The sequence below is a fragment of the Aotus nancymaae genome, unplaced genomic scaffold, assembly GCF_030222135.1.
Source record: "Aotus nancymaae isolate 86718 unplaced genomic scaffold, 86718_ANA_hifiasm-v0.15.2.pri h1tg000022l_1, whole genome shotgun sequence".
In the NCBI taxonomy this organism is placed as follows: Eukaryota; Metazoa; Chordata; class Mammalia; order Primates; family Aotidae; genus Aotus; species Aotus nancymaae.
Window position 1 is genome coordinate 20,316,060 of NW_026988435.1, and position 21,178 is coordinate 20,337,237.

The window sequence follows — 21,178 nt, forward strand, 5'->3', positions numbered from 1 at the left end:
CAACCAGTACCAGCCACTGCAAAAATGTACCAAATGGTAACTAAACATAGAAAGGAACAACCGGTACCAGCCACTCCAAAAACATACCAAATCGTAAAGAGCATCAACACAATGAAGAAACTGCATCAACTAATAGGCAAAACAATCATCTAGTATCAAAATGGAGGATCAAATTCATGCATAACAATATTAACCTTAAATGTAAATGGTCTAAATGCTCCAATCAAAAGACACAGACTGGCAAATTGGATAAAAAGTCAAAACCTATCATCAGTGTGCTGTATCCAGGAAACCCATCTTACCTGCAAGGACACACATAGGCTCAAAATAAAGGGATGGAGGAAGATTTACCAAGCAAATGGAGATTGAAAAAAAGCAGAAGTTGCAATCTTAGTTTCTGATAAAATAGATTTTAAACCAGTAAAGATCAAAAGAGATGATGAAGGGCATTACATAATGGTAAAAGGATCAATGCAACAAGCAGAGCTAACAATCCTAAATATATATGTACCCAATACAGGAGCACCCAGATATATAAAGCAAGTTCTTAATGACCTACAAAGAGACTTAAACTCCCACACAATAATAGTGGGAGACTTTAACACTCCACTGTCAATATTAGACAGATCATCAAGACAGAAAATTAAAAAGGATATCCAGGACTTGAACTCAGATCTGGACCAAGCAAACCTAATAGAGATCTACAGAACTGTCCACCCCAAATCCACAGAATATACATTCTTCTCAGTACCACATCACACCTACTCTAAAATTGATCACATAATTGGAAGTAAATCACTCCTCAGCAAATGGAAAAGAATGGAAATCATAACAAACAGTCTCTCAGACCACAGGGAAATCAAATTAGAACTCAGGATTAAGAAACTCACTCAGAACTGCACAACTTCATGGAAACTGAACAACTGGCTCCTGAATGTTGACTGGATAAACAATGAAATGCAGGCAGAAATAAAGATGTTCTTCAAAACCAAGGAGAACGAAGACACAATGTACCAGAATCTCTGGGACACATTTAAAGCAGTGTCTAGAGGAAAATTTATAGCAATAAATGCCCACATGAGAAGCAAGGAAAGATCTAAACTCGACACCCTATCATCAAAATTGGAAGAGCTAGATAAAAAAAAAAAAAGCTCAAAAACTAGCAGAAGACAAGAAATAACTAAGATCAGAGCAGAACTGAAGGAGATAGAAAAACAAAAAACTCTTCATAAAAATCAATAAATCCAGGAGCTGGTTTTTTTTAAAAGATCAACAAAATAGACTGCTAGACAGATTAATAAAAAAGAAAAGAGAGAAGAATCAAATAGATGCAATAAAAAATGATAAAGGGGATGTCACCACTGATTCCACAGAAATACAAACTACCATCAGAGATTGCTACAAACAACTCTATGCACATAAACCAGTAAACCTGGAAGAAATGGATAAATTCCTGGACACTTGCACCCTCCCAAGCTTAAAACAGGAAGAAGTCAAAACCCTGAGTAGATCAATAACAAGGGCTGAAGTTGAGGCAACAATTAATAGTCTATCAACCAAAAAAAGCCCAGGTCCAGATGGGTTCCCATCTGAATTCTACCAGACATACAAAGAGGAGCTGGTACCACTCCTTCTAAAACTATTCCAAGCAAAACAAAAAGAGGAAATCCTTCCGGCACCATTTTATAAGACCAACATCATTCTGATACCAAAACCTGCCAGAGACTCAACAAGAGAAGAAAACTTCAGGTCAATATCCGTGATGAACATTGATGCAAAAATCTTCAATAAAATACTGGCAAACCGATTGCAACAGCACATCAAAAAGCTTATCCATCACAATCAAGTAGGCTTTATCCTAAGGACGCAAGGCTGGTTCAACATACACAAGTCTATAAACGTAATCCACCACATAAATAGAACCAAAGACAAAAACCACATGATTATCTCAATAGATGCAGAGAAGGCCTTTGACAAAATTCAACAGCCCTTTATGCTAAAAACTCTCAATAAACAAGGTATTGATGGAATGTATCTCAAAATAATAAAAGCTATTTATGAAAAACCCACAGTCAATATCATACTGAATGGCAAAAACTGGAAGCATTCTCTTTGAAATCTGGCACTAGACAAGGATGCTCTCCTCACCACTCCTATTCAATATAGTATTGGAAGTTCTAGCCAGAGCAATCAGGCAAGAAATAAAGGGTATTCAATTAGGAAAGGAGGAAGTCAAATTGTCTCTATTTGCAGACGACATGATTGCATTTTTAGGCGATCCCATCATCTCAGCCCCAAATCTCCTGAAACTGATAAGCAACTTTAGCAAAGTCTCAGTATACAAAATCAATGTGAAGAAATCACAAGCATTCCTATACACAAATAGCAGACTTAAAGAGAGCCAAATCAAGAATGAACTGCCATTCACAATTGCTACAAAGAGAATAAAATACCTAGGAATACAACTAACAAAGGATGTAAAGGACTTCTTCAAGGAGAACCACAAACCACTGCTCAAGGAAATAAGAGAGGACACGAACAGATGGAAAAACATTCCATGCTCACAGTTAGGAAGAATCAATATTGTGAAAATGGCCATACTGTCCAAAGTAATTTATAGATTCAAAGCTATCCCCATCAAGCTACCTATGACATTCTTCACAGAACTGGAAAACAAAATCTTAAACTTCATATGGAACCAAAAGAGAGCTGGCACAGCAAAGTCAATTTTAAGCAAAAAGAACAAAGCTGGAGGCATCACGTTACCTGACTTCAAACTATACCACAAGATTACAGTAATCAAAACAGCATGGTACTGGTACCAAAACAGAGATATAGACCAATGGAACAGAACAGAGGCCTCAGAGGCAATGCCACACATCTACAACCATCTGATCTTTGACAAACCTGACAAAAACAAGCAATGGGGAAAGGATTCCCTGTTTAATAAATGGTGTTGGGAAAACTGGCTAGCCATGTGTAGAAAGCAGAAACTGGACCCCTTCCTGACACCTTACACTAAAATTAACTCCAGATGGATTAAAGATCTAACCATAATACCTAACACCATAAAAACCCTAGAAGAAAACCTAAGCAAAACCATTCAGGACATAGGCATAGGCAAGGACTTCATGACTAAACCACCAAAAGCAATGGCAACAAAAGTCAAAATAGACAAATGGGACCTAATTAAACTCACAATGTCTTTTCTATATAAACTATTGATTAATAGCTTTAGTATTCCTAAAATTAATCAAGTGGATGATTATATTCAAATTTGAGAATTTATGTGATCTTTTAAAAATTTAATTTTGGAAATTGTTCCATTTTGAATTAATATTACAAGTCGTGTCATTATGACCAAACGAAAATTATCAAATCGGTAATTCTCTTAATAGACCGTGGTCTACAAAGAAAGCTATAAATGTTTAAATTTGTCAGTTGTATCCTTCTCTTAAACAACATTATTCATGGGAAAATTCAGAAAATGAAACATATCGTCAGAAAAATAAATATAACAAGCAGCTAATATTTATATACACTGAAAAGGACTGATTTAGTGAGAGTAATATTCTGTTGTGTTACAAAGACTTCCAAAAGAATATGGCTTTTGGAATTATGTTCAATGCTGAGATCTCATTCTGGCCATTTACTGCTATATGTTCATTACTACAAAACAAAAACCCCCCTCACTGTGAATATTTAGGCTTCAGAAAAAAACATTTTCTAAATGACATCATTCTAACTGATAACCCTATTTTTTTCTGACAGGGAACTTGCAATGGTGTCATTATAAAAGAACGATTTAGAAATTGAAGGAGATAATATATGCTCGTATTATGGGTAAGAGTGAAAGATCAGTGAGTCCCCTGCAGAAACTCACTCAATCCTGAAATATTTCCTGAAACAGAAAAGTCAGTTATAGAGGAATGCTAGATGCCAACTAGTAGATAACATCACAGACTTGAAATTACCACCTAAGAAGAAATAATAAGGCTTTTTCATGGTTCTTTATATTCTAGAGACCATAGGAGAGAATTAAACTTATTATAAACAAAAATGGAGATGCCACACATGTCATCAAAGACATGACAGTGTAAATAGGCGAGTTATAGGTGTGCAAATTCTACGTTCTAAGAAAGGAAAGGCAGAAAGGAAGATAAATTCAAGCACCATCAAAGTATAGAGCTTCAGAGCAAGGTTCCAACTCTGGCTCCTGGGAGATTTGGCAGAGGAAAGCAGTTCCTAGGTGTTGAGTGACTAGTTGGAGAAAAGGAGAAAGTTACAAGCAATTTCTAAGGAATCTGGAGCCCAGGGCATTCCTGCTCCTGAAGATACTATGACAGGAACCTTAAAATTTTCATTTTTTTTCTGACATGCCATCTGAATTTGAAGATCCTAAAGCAGAAGAACAAGAAAATTCAGTGACCTAAGCCTATATCCATTATCCAGACAAAAGGCCGTAGAATCAAACCTATTGGTACTGTTTATGTTTGCCAAATGAACAATTTCAAATATTAAAATAACATCAATTCAGGTTTTTGGAGAAGTTCACTGACATTAACAGCATTGCCAAAAATGTAACGCAAACTTCTGAACATTTGTCGTATTTAGGAAGTTCTATTTTTCAATTCATTTTCATAGAGCTGGAAAAAGGAAACATAAATTGCTGTGGCAGTAGGAGAAGGAAACCAGAATGTAACGAAGGCTTATCATGGGTCTCACATTGTGTTATGCAGTTTATATATGGTCACAGTTGGTAAGCTTATGATATATGTGAAGTGTACTAAAGATGCTAGTGATAACGTGTGGTTTACAGACATTTCAGGGTTTAATAATGAACCTGCCATCTCAAACTACTTTCTCAGTTTAACTTAGTAATTATTGAAATTAAAAGTCATTTTTAAACCAACTAATCCTGAGAAGAGTTTGCAGATCTATACATATTCATATACATATCCATTTACATTCATTGGAACACCTTTTTGAAGGCTTCTACAACCCTAGTTATGTCTTGGAAAAATAAAAATGGTATATTGGGATTTTTCTATAACTGTCATTGTGAGGAAAGTCAGGGCAAATTATACACCGACACAGAGCATCGGTTTTATTTGGGAAACTTACAAGCCAAACGTTGGCAAGAAGCAATGTATATCTCCCTTTCTCCAAGCATTCCACAGAGAAGCGTGTCAGCAATGAGCAGTGTAACTTGTGCCCTGGTAATTCTACTTCTTATATTGTAAGCAGAGAATGGCCCAACAGTGGCTGTGTTAGCCTTAATTTTCCTGAAAGCAGAGCCTTGAAAAAAGATGTTTGAGCAGTGTATTTGGGAGTGTGGTTCATGGGGGCAGGAACTAGAGAGAGACAGAGAAATACATGGAAAGAGAGAAAATGACCCAGTATAAGTTATCCACTTAGTCACTGACAAGTTGGCTGACAAATTGCTCAACACTGAGGAACAGCCTGAGTGGTATGACACATGTATTGGGATCATCAGCTCAACGAAAAAAAACGGCAGAAATACTTACCCATTGGCTTCTGTCTCTCAATGGCCAAGAATTGTCCCAGGGGGCATTAATTTACTATGCAATTTATATCAGTCTTCTCTTTGTGTGAGAGGCATCCTAGAACCAGATTGAGGAATTCTTATCCAATGCCTGAAGGGAGGTATTATCATGTTGCCTTTACAGGAAACAGATCAGAGCTCATGGCTAGAATAGGCCATGACGTTTGAGTAAATGTATGATATGCAAATTTCCCTTCAGGTGGAGGATTCAATGTTTTGGACTCAGATACTAATAGGTTAGGTGCCAGCTGTCACAGCTCAGCTCCTGGAAACCTCGGGAACCCATGGGAGGTTGCAACATCTTCTCCTGGGTGGAGGGATCCACCCATCCTGTGGGAATTTGGTTTTGAAATATAGCTGGAATAAATGCGGGACTCCAAGGTAGCTTGTCCATTGCCAGGCAATGAAGAAAGAGGACTGAGGCTCACCTTTGGACTTCCTGATTGACATCCCACGGTCAGATCTGGATATTCAGTGTGTAAATTCATTCTAATAATAATTATTTTAAGAATTGTGTACAATTTTTTCTAATTAGATATTTTATGCACAGAGTAGGAAAAGAATTGATTTCGTTCACCTGATAAATTTGCATTGAACCTAATTCTCACATTTTACGTTCATGAATTGTAAAGGAAAGCTTAAATAGAGGGAAGATTCTCCATGTCTTGCTTTTGAGAGAGAGATATGGGTTTGGGTCAAAAGGTGATTAGAACCTTCCCATCCTCTAATATATTATGGAGGATATTAACTGCTCTTCATCTTTGATATATTAGAGTATTATGTTTATAATGACTATTTTCTATTTACGGAGGGTGTTTTTGTAAAAAACATGATCTTTTTCTGATTAATAACTCTTTCAATGCTATCTATGTTCTCCCTGGACTGTGACTCTGCAGCTGAATAACTGATTCATGATACTACTGAACAACTTTTTGGTGACATGAGTTGATTTATTTTTGAAAGACCAATACCTTCATTTGCCATTCTTGTACTTCCTGTCTTTCTGCTTAAAGCACTTTTTGAAATTTTTTTTGTGTGTGTGACAAAATCAGCCCAGTTTATCTTCATTCAAGGCATCTTTATTGAAAATGCCTTGTCTCCAGGCTCACTTTGGTTTCCCTTTCCAATTCTTATGGACAACTGGTTAACTAATTGAGTCACTCCCAAGCCCCATTTCTGTTAATCGCCGTATGCAATAAGGTGATGGGTCTAAACATTTATTTAATAAAGAGAATCTCACATCTGTTGAATGTCACTTATAGAAGTTACAAAAAGGAGGCATCCATTTATTCTTTCAACAAATATTTGTTGAAGCCTAAGATGCATAGCATGCTATTCTCTATGTTGCTGGATATTGTAGGATGTAAAAGACCTGGCTCACAGAAGCATCCAAGCTAATGCTGCTAACTTCATTTTGTCAAGCAATTTGGTGTGGGAAATAACCAGTGGGAAAGCAAGTGGGGAAAGAAAAATAAGTAGAAAGACTCTGAACATATGTTCAACACAGCAGGAGACAGCGTTAGAGACCTGGGATCCAACTGGTAAAAGGAAAGTGTAGTAGCTTGCATTTTGAAAAGAACCCCATATGGGAAAAGATTATACTTTGTGGCAAAGACACAACAGGGAGACCCAGATGAGATCATGAGTACTTTCTTTGTGGAACCACAGAGAAGAAATTAGGGTTAGGAAGCCCATTAGCAGATGACATGCCCAGGAGCAACACTTAGCCGCTGCCTGGGCCTTTGTAGTGGCTTGTTTGTGTTGGAGGCTTATGAAGCTCTGAACATTCAACTCATTTACCTTTGCCTTTAACATCTTCTGTGCAGAAAAGTATTTACGCTGCAGTCTCATTGTTATCCAACATTTTAGAAAACTAGCTACTTATTAGTAGTAATTGTATAAAACCACAAAATTAACCACTACCTAGAATCATTTTTAGGATTTCTTTTTTTTTTTTTTTTTTTTTTTTTTTTGAGACGGAGTTTCGCTCTTGTTACCCAGGCTGGAGTGCAATGGCGCGATCTCGGCTCACCGCAACCTCCGCCTCCTGGGTTCAGGCAATTCTCCTGCCTCAGCTTCCTGAGTAGCTGGGATTACAGGCACGCGCCACCATGCCCAGCTAATTTTTTTTTTTTTTTGTATTAGTAGAGACGGGGTTTCACAATGTTGACCAGGATGGTCTCGATCTCTTGACCTCGTGATCCACCCGCCTCGGCCTCCCAAAGTGCTGGGATTACAGGCTTGAGGATTTCTTTACTTTTAATTAAATCTAACATCAACGTTATAAAACCCAAAAATTAAAATAAGATTATTAGGCTAGTTAAATAAATTTTCAAATGCTTTCAGGTCCCTTGGGGACTAAAGTTCAATAAGAATTGAAGTCTTGTCATACGGAATGCTGGAAAGAGCCAAACACCATGTTGAGAGTCTGTAAGTCTTCTGTACCAGCAAAGAGAGGCAGTAGAAGAAACACTTACCTGCTCTGCATCAGCAGAACTATTAGGCTGCCATTCATCATGCAATTTTTGGCAGTTATACAGAAACACATTTCTAGGTCATCAGACAGTTAAGTTCCGAAAAGGATTTTGCAAGAATCAAATCACATGTGAGCTGAGTCAAAAATCAGGAGGTTGCTCTGTAGGTGAAGAATGTGGCAAACATAAGGTCTGAATGAAAGCAAAATTGAGTCAGCAGTGCAGGTTCTTGGAGGCGAAAGCCCAAAAGACAGGCCAAGAAATGCTTTCGATGTTGGACCATGGGGACAAAATGATGATTTGTCAAATTACTAATGAGGTGAAAAAAACAAAAAGACATTCTCCAGCCAGGGTCATGGGACCAGAGGTGTTACCAGGTCAAGTGACATTACCGGGTGGCCTATTGCTCCGAGTTTTTTCTTGATGCACTTCATTTAAGTTAACATCTTCATTCTCTGTGTTGTATTTTATGGATAGGGTTATCTCTAGCCGAAGTTTTTTGGAGTACTTACTCCATGACTTATCATTTGTTTCCCCCTCTTTCAAGGTGAGTTGGCTGAGAACAGGACGTTTTCTTACTTACCCACTATCTCCCAGCTTGTGAACAGTTACTAACAGCACTCAACTGTTTTTTATTTTTATTTTTAATAGGAATGAGGTCTCATGGTGTTGCCTCAGGCTGGTCTTGAACTCCTGAGCTTAAAAGATCCTCCCTCCTTGGCCTCTCAAAATGCTAAGATTATAGGTGTGAGCTACCACGCCTGGCGGCACTCAACTGTTAAATGAATGAATAAGTGAAATGAACATTTTTCAATAACAACCTTGCCACATCATCCCTGTGGCGTAGTGTGCACCAATGAGTGGTAATGTAAGATTCTATTGTTGAGTAAAGCTCAGATGTTTTCAGCAGACAGAGAGTTTGGGAGCAGAGCAAGCGCTGATAATAGCTCTTGCTGTTTGTGGGTGTGTACAGTGAATTTTAATTCACCTTGTTTATATAAGAAGGGTATAATATTAAATATAATTTTGGCATAGGCTTTAAAAAACAACAGCCTTAATATATTGATAAATTAGTACTTTGAGCTGTTGTCTCTTTTCTCCCTAAAGAAAATTCAGTTAGAGTTAGGGTCATGTTGTCCCATAATGTTTGACAGAAGAGCATTTGAATTCCATAACCAATTTTTAGAAACAGTAGCCTGAGTTATTTTCTTCCCTAGTGCAGTTACCATGGAATTGATATAAAAACTTGGATATTTCTATATTACTCATTTCAGAAATGTGTTCAACTTTAAGGAATTATTTGGGTCTTAAAAGTATTTTGCAACCAACTCACCTATACCATCAACTCCTGACTCACCTTCAAGCAATGTTGTCTGTTGTCTGTCTCTGCTTTTACCTCCTTAAATTGGAGCTGATATTTTACATCTAATCTGTTATAGACAAGATACAAATTGCATGGGGCAAGGACATTATCTGGTTCATTCCCTGCCTAGGCCTCAGTGACGTAGTGAATGCATAAGAACAGCAATTCTAATAAATGAAGGAGAAGTTAGTGGGTTGTTTCAAGTAGTACTTCCTGAAACAGCTGTGTTTTGGTGGGGTTCAGAGTCTGGTTTTTGACTTTGCATGTTTGGAAATTAGTTTTTATTCGATTTTGAAAAATGAGATCATAAACTTTTTTTAAAATTTAATTTTTTTATCACATTTGTTCAAAAGTAAACCACTGCTAAAAGGCGTATAACAGTGTCCTCTTTCTCCCTTACCTTTCAACCCACAACTATCCTCCTCACCAATGTGATCCTTCTTTGGAGCTGAGAAATGTCATCTTTCCTAGCTTTTCTGGTACTTACCTCTTTATTTCTAAATCTGATATAGGATTGCTTTATTTTGATTATTAATTTTAAACATTATCAAATCCTATCACAGTGTGGTGAAAAATCCGTAGTAGGTATCATCACTATTAAAACTAATGTAAATGCTATTCACAGTGAACCCAAGTAGCACACCGTATTTATAGTACATTATTATAGTATATTTTCCTAGGTCAAGAACTGAAAGTTTTTCTTTCAGTTTCCTTAGTTTACCTTGAAATTATGGTTAAGTCATCATGCACGTTCTAACAGCTCTATAAAATACTGCCTCATTCAAATTCCCGTAAGTCAAATCTACCTGGTAATCTCTCCATTTCTTCTTCATCTCTCTTTCCCCTGGAAGCATCCTTTGAGGGGGGTGGCTGGTCCAATCTGCAATGACTCTCCTTTGTGTGAAAGCTTCTGCCCAACTATAATCTTGGACCCTCTGTAACCTCCTTGTCATTTCTTTTGTCTCTCTTGATTTTTGGATTACCTGCTTTCTGATCCTTAGTCTTGCCCTGTCTTGGTTCGTCCCATGATGGGTAGAGCATCCACTAGTTCCTGGAGAAGCAGAGTTCAAAGGTAACTTTTTTTGTGACAACATTTAATAAAATATCCTTATTTCATTTTCATGTAAGGCTGAGAGTGCCATTGGGCGTGAACTACTAGAATGGACGTCATTTACATGAAGAATTTGAAGTGTATCGTGCTACTGTTGTAGGACTTTCTCCTTAGTTACAACTAAAAGCCAGGATCTTGTCACATGACCGTGAAAGATTAGGCTCGCAGATACTTTGAAGGGTGACAAGAGCAGGGTTCACTGGGTAAAAGGGGAAAAAAGAGAAACAGAGACCCTCAGCAAAGCGAGAGTCCTGCTAGTAGGTTTCTTGCTTCACAGATTGAATCCCCAGTTACCACTCTGGAACAAGGGAAGCCAGGCTCCTCTCCCCTGCAATGGGCGCGAACTTTCCATGGCTCCACCCGGTTCTCCCAGTGCCCTGGCTAGGCGGAGGGTCTCCGGGGCCCTCTTTATACTTCGCTGTCTCACTACTGCCCTCTAGCTTTCTATGTTGCTATTTAAAAGCAAAAGCAATTTTTATTCCTCAGCTTTTAATGTACCCCCTTTTTCTCCCTGGAAACTCTCCTCTTTATTCCTGTTTTTTCTTTTTATTTTTTCTTTCTTTCTTTTCTTTTTTTCATTTATAACTTTAGGCACTTGGTAGTGAGTCTTTTCCATCTGGGGACTTCCATCTTTCAGAGTGAGGAATTACCTGATTTTCTCTATGGAACTCCTGTTAGTCAGCTGTTGGGCCTTTTTGCTTAATATTTTCTTTAATCTTTCCTCTCCTATTGGTTATCTCTTTATGTTTTAGATCTTCCGAGTCTTTTGTTGAATTTTTATTCTCTAATATCTATTTCTTGTTTCATGAGTGTTCCTTTATATGCTTTTTCATGCTGTTCCGTGGTTTCGGTACCTCTCTCGCCTCCAGGGATATAAATTACAGTGTTTTTTGGTTGTTCTTTGTGTTGTTGTTGTTGTTTTTATTTTTGTCCCTGAATTCACTGTGGTTCTTTCCTCATTTTAATTTTAGACATTTTCTACGATGTTTTTCTTCTTTTCTAATTAATATCAAGTCCTTCCAAAGTAAATATAAAGTTCTGTGGGTGTAGGCTGCAGTTTTGCACTGCTAGACTTCCGAGGTTGCCACAACTGGCCTGTTGGCTTCTGTGTTGTGAAATCTCCAAATGCCTGCATTCCCACAGCAGTTTTCTCGGAGGCAGTACATTCTCTCTTACTCCTACCTGGGGGTTATAAACTTGGCTACCAGCATTCTAGAATTTGGTGGAAAAGAAAAGCTCAGGGTCCACAGTTCAGTTAGAATAATTCTATTTTTGTTCAATATGGTACTTTGCTATCTTTGAGGCCTCATGACAGCAGGTGTGTAGAAGTAAGGCAGCCATCTGAAGGTGCTCAGAGTGGGCACGAACCAGGAAAGTGAGGCTAATTGTTCCCTAGCAGTTTCTCAAATCCTCTCCATGATTTCTTCAAATTATTCTGTGTAATTAGAATTTCTGAGTCCTTTCTAACTTTTAGGGGCCAAATATCTTAGCATATCCATCTGCAAGAGCTTATTCTCCTCTACTCTCCTAAATTATTTATTGTTCCTACATTGACTTTAGTCTTCAAACTCTGACTTGGAACTATAGGTATCTATTAATTCCTAATGAATACATATATTGAATTTTTTGTTTATTTGTTTTTGTTCTATTTTCCTGAATTTTATGGGTTGAATTAATTAATTAATTAATTAGTTTATTTATTTATTTAATTGTTATTTTTTGAGACGGAGTCTCCTCTGTTGCCCAGGTTGGAGTGCAGTGGCACCATCTTGGCTCACTACATCCTTGGCCTCCCAGGTTCAAGCAATACTCCTGCCTCAGCCTCCTGAGTAGCTGGGACTGCACCATGCCTGGCTAATTCTTTGTATTTTTAGCAAAGACCAGGTTTCACCGTGTTAGCCAGGATGGTCTCAATCTCCTGACCTTGTGATCCACCCACCTTGGCCCCCCAAAGTGCTGGGATTACAGGCATGAGCCACCACACCTGGCCATGGGTTGGATTTTGAGAGGAGAGGAGTGGAAATGTTTTGATTCCATCAATTTAAAAATCACAGATCTGGTGATCAGATTGTGAGGGATAGATTCACATCATAACAACACTTGTCAGAAATTTATGTTTTAAAGAGAATTACAATGTATTAATTCAGAAGCCAAGTAAAGATCTAAACATTTTTATAGTAGAGAAAGTTAAGTGTTCTTTATGGTTAATGTTGGCCCGTTACCTAGCCTGATACCACATCCCTCATGTAAGTAGGTGCCTGCCAAAATAAATAGAATGATTAAATTGGGAAGCCAGGAATTACCACTGGACAGTTCTGATAATTCCATTCTTCTTTCTTTATTCTTCATGAATTCTACTGATATCTGTTAAAAAAAATAGATTGCACAATTATTTGAGTAAGAAAAAAATATTTATGAAGTGTCCACTCTGTACTATATATAGTAGTATGCATTATTTCATTATTCTTTGTCAGATATTAGTTACATTTTAAATTTATGTCTTTTTAGTGAGATTCCAGGAAAGTACCTGGTTTCCTGACGAATTTAAGGAATTCCCATTATATGCTTTAATCATTTCCTGGGAAGACTTTGACATGTGACCAAATACATTCATTTTATAATGCTTTCTATAGCTTTTATTTTGTTGATTTTTATGGCTTTGTTCATAATTCTGTGCATAATTTTTTGTTTACCCGTATTATACATTGACTACATACTCAATATTATACAAAACCTTCACTGTTTATTTTTCCATAATAAACAAGGAAAATGAAGTCTTTGTATTTGGAAGAGACTTCAAAGGCAGATCAGAGTCCAAAACCTAGCACTTACCCTCACTCCAGTTTGATGAAAAGCCAATTTAAATAAAGGGTGGGGGGAAGAGAGTAAACAAAACGCATATGCAGAAATACAATAATAAAAATATATATCGTCCATCACTGCACATTCTTATCCTTCCTGGAAAGAATGCCAGTGACTATGAAGAGGTTTTCAGAGGCTGGATGCTCCCCTGAAATTTGCACCTGGTCCTGAGGTGAGCCAGATTGGCAGGAAGAGAAGGCAGAGCTGATTCCAAACTGTTATTCCTTAGCCAATCACCAGAGTGACAAACCTTGAGTGAGCTTGAACCACAGATGCCCGCTAGATGTTCATCCCTGTGTTAAAAAAAGATTTGGTGAAAATAGTGGCTGGTCCTGAGCCCAGCAAGGATGGAGACGAAGAATGATAAGTTATTCATTTCTAAAAATTTTATAAATATAGAACTTGCTTAACACTGACTGCTGACCTTGAATTCCCTTCTTCTGAGTATGTCTGCAATTCTAAAAGCAGCCCCAGAAGGCTGAAAAACGACTCACAAAGTGACTATTAATAAACAGTGGTACATATAAGTGACAGAAGTCCAAAGTGTGTAGACAGGTGTTTTACTTTAATATTGTAATGAAATGCTGAAGTGATGCAGGTGTTCAGCATTCACAGCTTTGAACACCACAGAGTCTGTGTGTGTGTGTGTGTGTGTATGTGCCTGTGAGTACATGCCTGGGTATGCATGCAACTTATGCACATGTACTTTGGGGAAGCACTTACTATGTGCATTCTGTAGTAACAAATCATAATTTGCTTTCAATCATTGCTACATTGATTTAAGTGAGAATGTGCTCTTAATTCATGCTTCCCATTCCAATGTTCCTTGGTTTCAGCAATATCAATGATTATACTGTTTTAGTCATGTCTCACACTGCTGATAAAGACACACCCAAGAGTGGGTAATTTGTAAAGGAAAGAGGTTTAATTGACTCACAGTTCCACATAGTTGGGGAGGCCTCACAATCATAGTGGAAGGCGAATGAAAAGCAAAGTCATGTCTTACATAGTGGCAGGCATGAGAAAGTTTGTGCAGAAGAACTCTCCTTTATAAACCCAACAGATACCATGAGACTTATTTACTACCACGAGAACAGTATGGAGGAAACTGCACCTACGGTTCAATTGTCTCTACCTGGCCCCACTCTTGACATGTGAGGATTGTCACAGTTCAAGGTGAGATTTGGGTGGGGACACAGCCAAATCATATCATCTACTGAACAAGAAACTTAATAAATTAATGTTGGACCCATATATTTTGGGTTTTCTTCCAGTGTAATTTTACTTATTTATTTATTTTGAGACAAAGTCTTGCTCTATCATCCAGGCTGGAGTGCAGTGGCACTATCTCAGCTCGTTGCAACTTCTGCCTCCCTGGTTCAAGTGATTCTCATGCCTCAGCTTCTAGAGTAGCTGAGATTACAGGCATGTACCACCACACCTTGCTAATTTTTGTATTTTTAATAGAGGTGGGGTTTCGTCATGCTGGCCAGGCTGGTCTCAAACTCCTGGCCTCAAGTGATCCAACTGCCTCATCCTCCCAAAGTACTGGGATTACAGGTGTGAGCCACCACGCCCAGCTACTAGTATGACTTTAATGAGATTAAGGCTGGTTGGTCTCATGGGAAAAGAAAACATTCAGGTCTCCTATTTAGATTGAGTTCATCTCAAAATAGAGGAAAAAAATACAAATTCAGTCTATTTCCCAAGTCAAGCTGGTCAATAACATCTTCATACATAGAAAGAGATTTTTCAATATTTAAAAACCAGCTACCTGGATCTCACATGACCATAATTGAAGAGAATTAGAAGATCAAATATTTTGAAATAATGCAAATATTACTAGTAGGGATGAATTGATGAGTTCCCTTTTTTATCCCAGCTTCATTTCTGGATTTGTCGTCTTGCCCTCCATTTTACTTTTCATTTCTTTTATCTCCATCTTTATCCTCCCTTCTCCTGGCCACCACCTCCTCTCTCATTTTATGGAATAAATTGTAATGTGAAAAGCATCTTCAAGAAATTTTATCTTATGGCCTTTCTTAAGGTAATTCAAACTTGTGCTTGGCCGAAAAAGAACTGTATGCTAAATTTATGTATGTTCCCAGAGACAGAGAGAAACTATTTTTTCTCTGTCCCCTTCATGAGACATTTAAACAAGTGAGTAACAGGTGCTGCATGCCTGGAACACACTGTACTCTGAATATTCTCGTAAGAAGTTGTGCACTCTGGGGAGAGCATTTCATTTCTAAGTCCTCATGAACAACACCTGTGCTTGGTCAGTCACTGGAAGGATACACCCTTGGTCATAAAAGGGATTTTATTGGGCTATGGATAGAATTGTTTCATTAAATACTCGGGAAGGAAGCTGACAAATTAAGTCTTCCAGGTTGGATAATAACTGCATATACTTTAGGATAAGCTGTTTTATCTGTGCTTTGAGTGGAAGAAATAATGCAAGATGCAAAATTGAACCACCAAACTAGTGTATTATAATAATTTGAAAAGAAAGTTTACCTTTTCTAATAAGAAATATAAAACTTTATTGTACCAAAGTGGCGATACTGAAGTAGGAAAAGAAAAAAAGAGAGCGATATAAAAAACGAAATATTGTTTAGTTGGATTGAGAGGCTAATCTCCATGTCTTTTGCATTAACCTCAGAATTAGCAGGTATATCTCATGGACTCAGCTTAATAAAGACGATTTATACAGTGCTATGGATAACAGAAGAGTTTTAGAGACAATATTTGTAAGCCATAAATTACTAATACGTATGTACTTATGATGAATAAATTATTTTGCAATATGATGAGCATGATCTGCCTTTGAAGAGAAAAATAAAATCTAGGTTTCTGAAGGAGAATTAACTCCATTAGACCCGTAGGGTATATGTATTTTAAGTCACTTCATTGCGTAAAGTTTTAAGTATCCTAATGGCTAGAAATTATGCATTTGTCCATACAGAGCATCCTCATAACTCCCCCAGGAAGACCTGTACCAAAATTTAAGCCAATGCTTGATGACTTTTATAAGCATGACAGGTGCTTTTCTTCTTTTCACCCCTCCCATCTACTCCCACCCCACTGTGTGTGAATCAACCACTATCCAGCTCCAATATCGCCATACTGCTGTTTATCAATTACAAGTCACTTTTTACAAAAGTGACCATATCCTGAATTCCATCTGTGATTTAGTGTTCCAGTTGAAATATTTTATGTCTGCCTTCCAGATTTTTTTTCTTGAGACAGGGTCTCAATGACCCTGTTACCCAGGCTGGAGTGCAGTGGTGCAACCTTAGCTCAATGCAGCTTCAACCTCCTGTACTCAAATGATCCTCCTGCCTCAGGCTCCCAAGTAGCAAAGATTACAGGCACATGTCACCATGCCTAGCTAATTTTTAAATATTTTGCAGAAATAGGGTCTCACTATGCTGTGTATCTTGGTCTAAAATTCCTAGCTTCAAGCAATCCTCCTGTCTCGGCCTCCCAAAGCATTAGGGTTACAGGCATGAGCCACTGCACTTGGCTTCTGCTAGATTTTAATTATTCGGAATAACCACAGTATAAATTTTAAGTTGTTAATCACTGGAGAAAACTAGATGGTGTGGGGGAAGTTTGTCCTAGTGACAACAGGTCACTATATGAGGCTAGAAGTTGTTGAGATCTAAAAACAGAACACTCAAGACCTGACCCCAAGAATGTCTCTGTTCATATTTCCAGTGTATTTCAAGCAGCCTAGAGGAAATTTTCACTTTCATGTTTCCTCACATCTTACACTAACTTCATCTCCCTCCCAACTTGGATCTGTTTCCCTGTTTATGCCATTCTGTTAGGGATATTCTTATCCTTCTAGTTTTCAGGGCAAGAAGTTAGGAATATGGGTATCATCTTCACTTTCACTTCTTCCTGTCATTCTTAACCCTATCTCTCTAAGCCCCAGCAGTCAACTCTGCCTGATTCCTCAAACAAAGGAAGGACCCTTTCTCCCTGGCATGCTGGCCTCTGCTTGCAGAATGCATTCTTATCCATCTTCCCTCCTGTTTTAGAGCAAGGTATCTGTGGACCTTCTCTCTAAGATGTCTGTGATGGTTAATTTTGTGCATCAACTTGACTGGGTCAAGGAGTGCTCCAATTAAATCTTATTTCTGGGTGTGTCTGCAAGGGAAGTTCCAGGTGATATTGGCATTTGAATCAGTGGCTTCAGTAAATGTCTTAGCTTCCATTAAGCTTTATATTCTTTCCTTTCAAAGATCATCTGGGATTTTCCCCTTCTCTGTTTGTGTGCAGTTAGCTTCCCAGCTCCAATGGGCTTTCACTGCCCACCAGCCGTCCATTTCCATACCGCAGCACATCCTCTCTGCCCACGTTGGGCTTCCCCTTACTATCATTACACGTTGTGAAAGCTCGTCCTCTCTCTGAAGGTTTCTTTATCCTCTTCTCCTTGCCTGCTATGGTCTACTGGTTCACTAGATTTGACAATTTTCTTTTGAAATCAATTTCTTTCCAACTCTAGACAATCCCTAGACATCGTGGTTCAATCACCTAAATGCAATTCCACCAGCACCCTGAATTTCTCTCCTATTTCGTCTTTCTTTAGCCATTATCTACTTCCAGCCACCATGATGGCAATACACAATCAAAAACAAATATACCCATTCTTTTTATTTATAACCGTCCTTTTTCTTTACTATTTTTCCTTGGTGCAGAAGTTTAGAATTCTGTAAAGATGCTGAATCGTACCACTACACATTTTTTCCAAACCAACTTGTCCCTCAGTACCACCGGATAATACTTTTTCTTGTGTATAATTTTGGCCCTTTTATATTTCCTGTGTTTACTGTTCAGATTTTTTTATTCTGATCATTTTGTCTTCTTAATCCCATCTCTCTAAGCCCCAGCTGTCAACTCTGCCTGATTCCTCAAACAAGAGAAGGACAATTGGGACCCTTTCTCCCTGGCATGCTGGCCTCCACTTGTGGAGTCCATTCTTATCCATCCTCCCTCCTGTTTTAGAGCAAGGTATCCCTGGGCCTTCTCTCTAAGATGTCTGTGATGGTTAATTTTGTGCATCAACTTGACTGGGTCAAGGAGTGCTCCAATTAAACCTTATTTCTGGGTGTGTCTGCAAGGGAAGTTCCAGGTGATATTGGCATTTGAATAAGTGGCTTCAGTAAATATCACCCTTCCCAATATATGTGGGCATCATCCAATCCATTGAGGGCCTGAATAGAATAAAAGGGGAAAGAAGGAGAAATTTGTTGCCTTTTGTTTCTGGCTTGCCTGCTTGAGCTGAGACATCAGCTTTCTCCTGCCCTTGGACTGAGATTTATACCATCGGCTCCTCTGGATCTCAGGCCCTCAGACTCAGACTGAACTTAGCCACTGGCTTTCCTGGGGATTCAGCTTGCAGTTGGCAGATCATGGGACTTCTCAGCCTTCATAATTGAATGAGCCAACTCCTCATAACAAATCTCTTCCTATATACATCCTTTTGGTTCTGCTTCTCTGGAGAACCTTGACTGATACAAAATCCTTTCCCCATACTCTAGGACCTTGATCATCATTTAGGTCCCCTTTTTGTAAATATCCCATGTTTCTTTTTTCTTCTGAAACCCACCTCCAGTTATATTGATATGTCCAAGTCTTCCTTACCCTCAAAAATATGTTATCTTATCCTTACATCCTGTTTAAGCTACTTATTAATTTCTCTTTCAACCTATGCTTAATGTGCTTCACAGGGTGGGGGGAAGTTAAAAAAAAAAGAACACACTTACTATCTCTACTTTCTTGAATTTCACACAGTCCTTAACTTATTACAATCTGGTGTCCTTTCTTATCACCCTAAGAAGACTGTCCTCCCTTGAGTCACAAATGACATTCTCATCACCAAATCTTTTCCTTTTTGTCACATTATTTAATTTCCCTACAGAATTTGATGTTTAATATTATTTCTTGTAAGAATTCTAGGATATTAATGCCATGGGATTCTTGGGGCATCACTTCACCAGACAGAAACTTCTGTGGCCAGTGGCCCCTTTGCCCGAGTTTTGCTTAGGCCCACTAGGCTTGTTCCACCGACTTGGCATGGCAGGCTGCACTCAGTTCACACTACCAGCCTGGATCCCATGCCTGCCAAGGATGAGCCAGGCACGGAGCAGTGAGGGGTGTGTGAGCAAGCGTGGGGTCCGGCCACTGTGCACAGTCAGGCATGCTGGCTGTGGTGGGGCAGGCAGCTCCAGGTGCTGGCATGAGTGCCCGTTCCCTGCAAGGCTGCAGCTGGACCAGGTTATTGCAAGTAGCTTCCACAGCTGGCATCGGGATCAGTGGTGGCGCCCAGAAGCTTGGAGATGCCAGGAACTGCAGAGCCCCAAAGAGGGTGTCGCAGCCTGGCTTGGGGAGGTCCTAGGTCTTGGGTTCCTGAAGGACTGCAAGTCTTCTCTTCTCTTGTCACCTGCAACATGGCAAGCAAGGGGCGTGTTTCAGCCCTGTTTGTGTTACAGCTCTTTTAGCCCCACCATTCGATGGGTCCTGAGTTCTTGTTCTGTGTCCAGGAAGAATGAGGTATGCAGACAAGTGAAGGGTGAGCAAGGCAAAAAAGAGTTTTATTAAGCAACAGAACAGCTCAGAGGAGACCTGCAGTGGTAGCTCCGGTGGTGTGTAGCTCTGCAGGCAAGGTGTCTCGGCAAGTGTTCAGCTCTCAGCAGAAAGGAGACCCTGGGGTGGGCAACTCCTCTCTGCAGCTGGTGTTCCCATTACATTCCCGAGTTTGGCTGAGTCCTGTGGTCGGGCAGGGGGCTTATGGGCTTCAGAGGGAGGAAGTGCATGCTGATTAGTCCATGGTCAGCCATGGGTGGGTCCAGAAAAAGCACCATAGGTTACCACTTCCTCTGTGGGACTCCCGCAAGATCCAGGCCTTCCTTACTTGAAGGTGGGGTTTCATGGGAGACCTGCCCCTTTCTGCCCAGGAACCTGTCTGCCTCCAGCTGCTGTTCATGGTGCCCAAGCGGTCCATGCTGAGGGGCACCTGCAGGCAACCGAGGAGCTACCTTCAACATCCCCTCAGCCCCCATCCCCTGCTCATTGGGGCCCAATGTCTGGAGGGAGCTGTGGCGGCAGGGGCCTGGTGCGTCAGCACTGCCTCGAGTGAGAACACACCCAGCCAGGTTGTGACAGTGCCCAGGCTCGGCCTCAACTTTGCTCTGAGATCGGAGCAGGCGCTGCCAACAATGAGAGGCCAGGCAGTGGGAGCAAGCACTTCAGAGGCTGCAGGAGCAGGGGAGCCTTCCTGGGCCCGAGAGTACAGAGATGTCCAGTTCCACAGCCACAGCTTGGGCAGCCACAACGGCACCCTGTAGGGTGGGGCTCCTGCCTGCTACTAGCCCCTAAGAGTACAGGGAGGCCTGGGTCTGCAGCTGTGCCCAAGGAGTAGGAAGCTTCCACCCTATCAACTCAGAAGGGTGTGGAGCTTCTGCCTGTTCCTGCTCCCACCAGCTATAGGCAGCACACAGCCCCAGCCAAGCCTCCCCCAGGGCAGCTGGAGTCGTGGCAGCAGCTGCTCTAGGCAGGCCACCGTTGCCGTCACTAATCTCTCCTAGTTTCTATGTATTTGCTTTTCCACATTTCACTGGGCTCACCCATTGCATTGTACAGGTGTTCCCTCAGAATGTAAAGATTCTATCCTTGATCTTCATTTATTTTATTTTACAGCAGCCCTAATCCCATTTTTATCAACAGTGTTATACTATGAGCTATATTTCCATGTGCAGATGACTTCACAATGTGTATGTGCAGCCATCTTCCCT

General features: G+C 39.7%; 1 long non-coding RNA gene across 2 annotated transcripts in view; it reads left to right on the forward strand.

Moving 5' to 3' along the window:
• The first annotated feature begins 5,968 nt into the window (after window positions 1-5,968).
• LOC105711830 (uncharacterized) overlaps window positions 5,969-21,178 on the forward strand; it is a 95,260-nt gene continuing 80,050 nt past the window's right edge. The window contains exon 1 of one of the 2 annotated variants that reach the window (XR_010343896.1): window positions 5,969-6,040. This is a non-coding gene — a long non-coding RNA (uncharacterized LOC105711830). The remainder of the gene's footprint in view (window positions 6,041-21,178) is intronic. The other variant, XR_001106166.1, reaches the window with a different exon arrangement.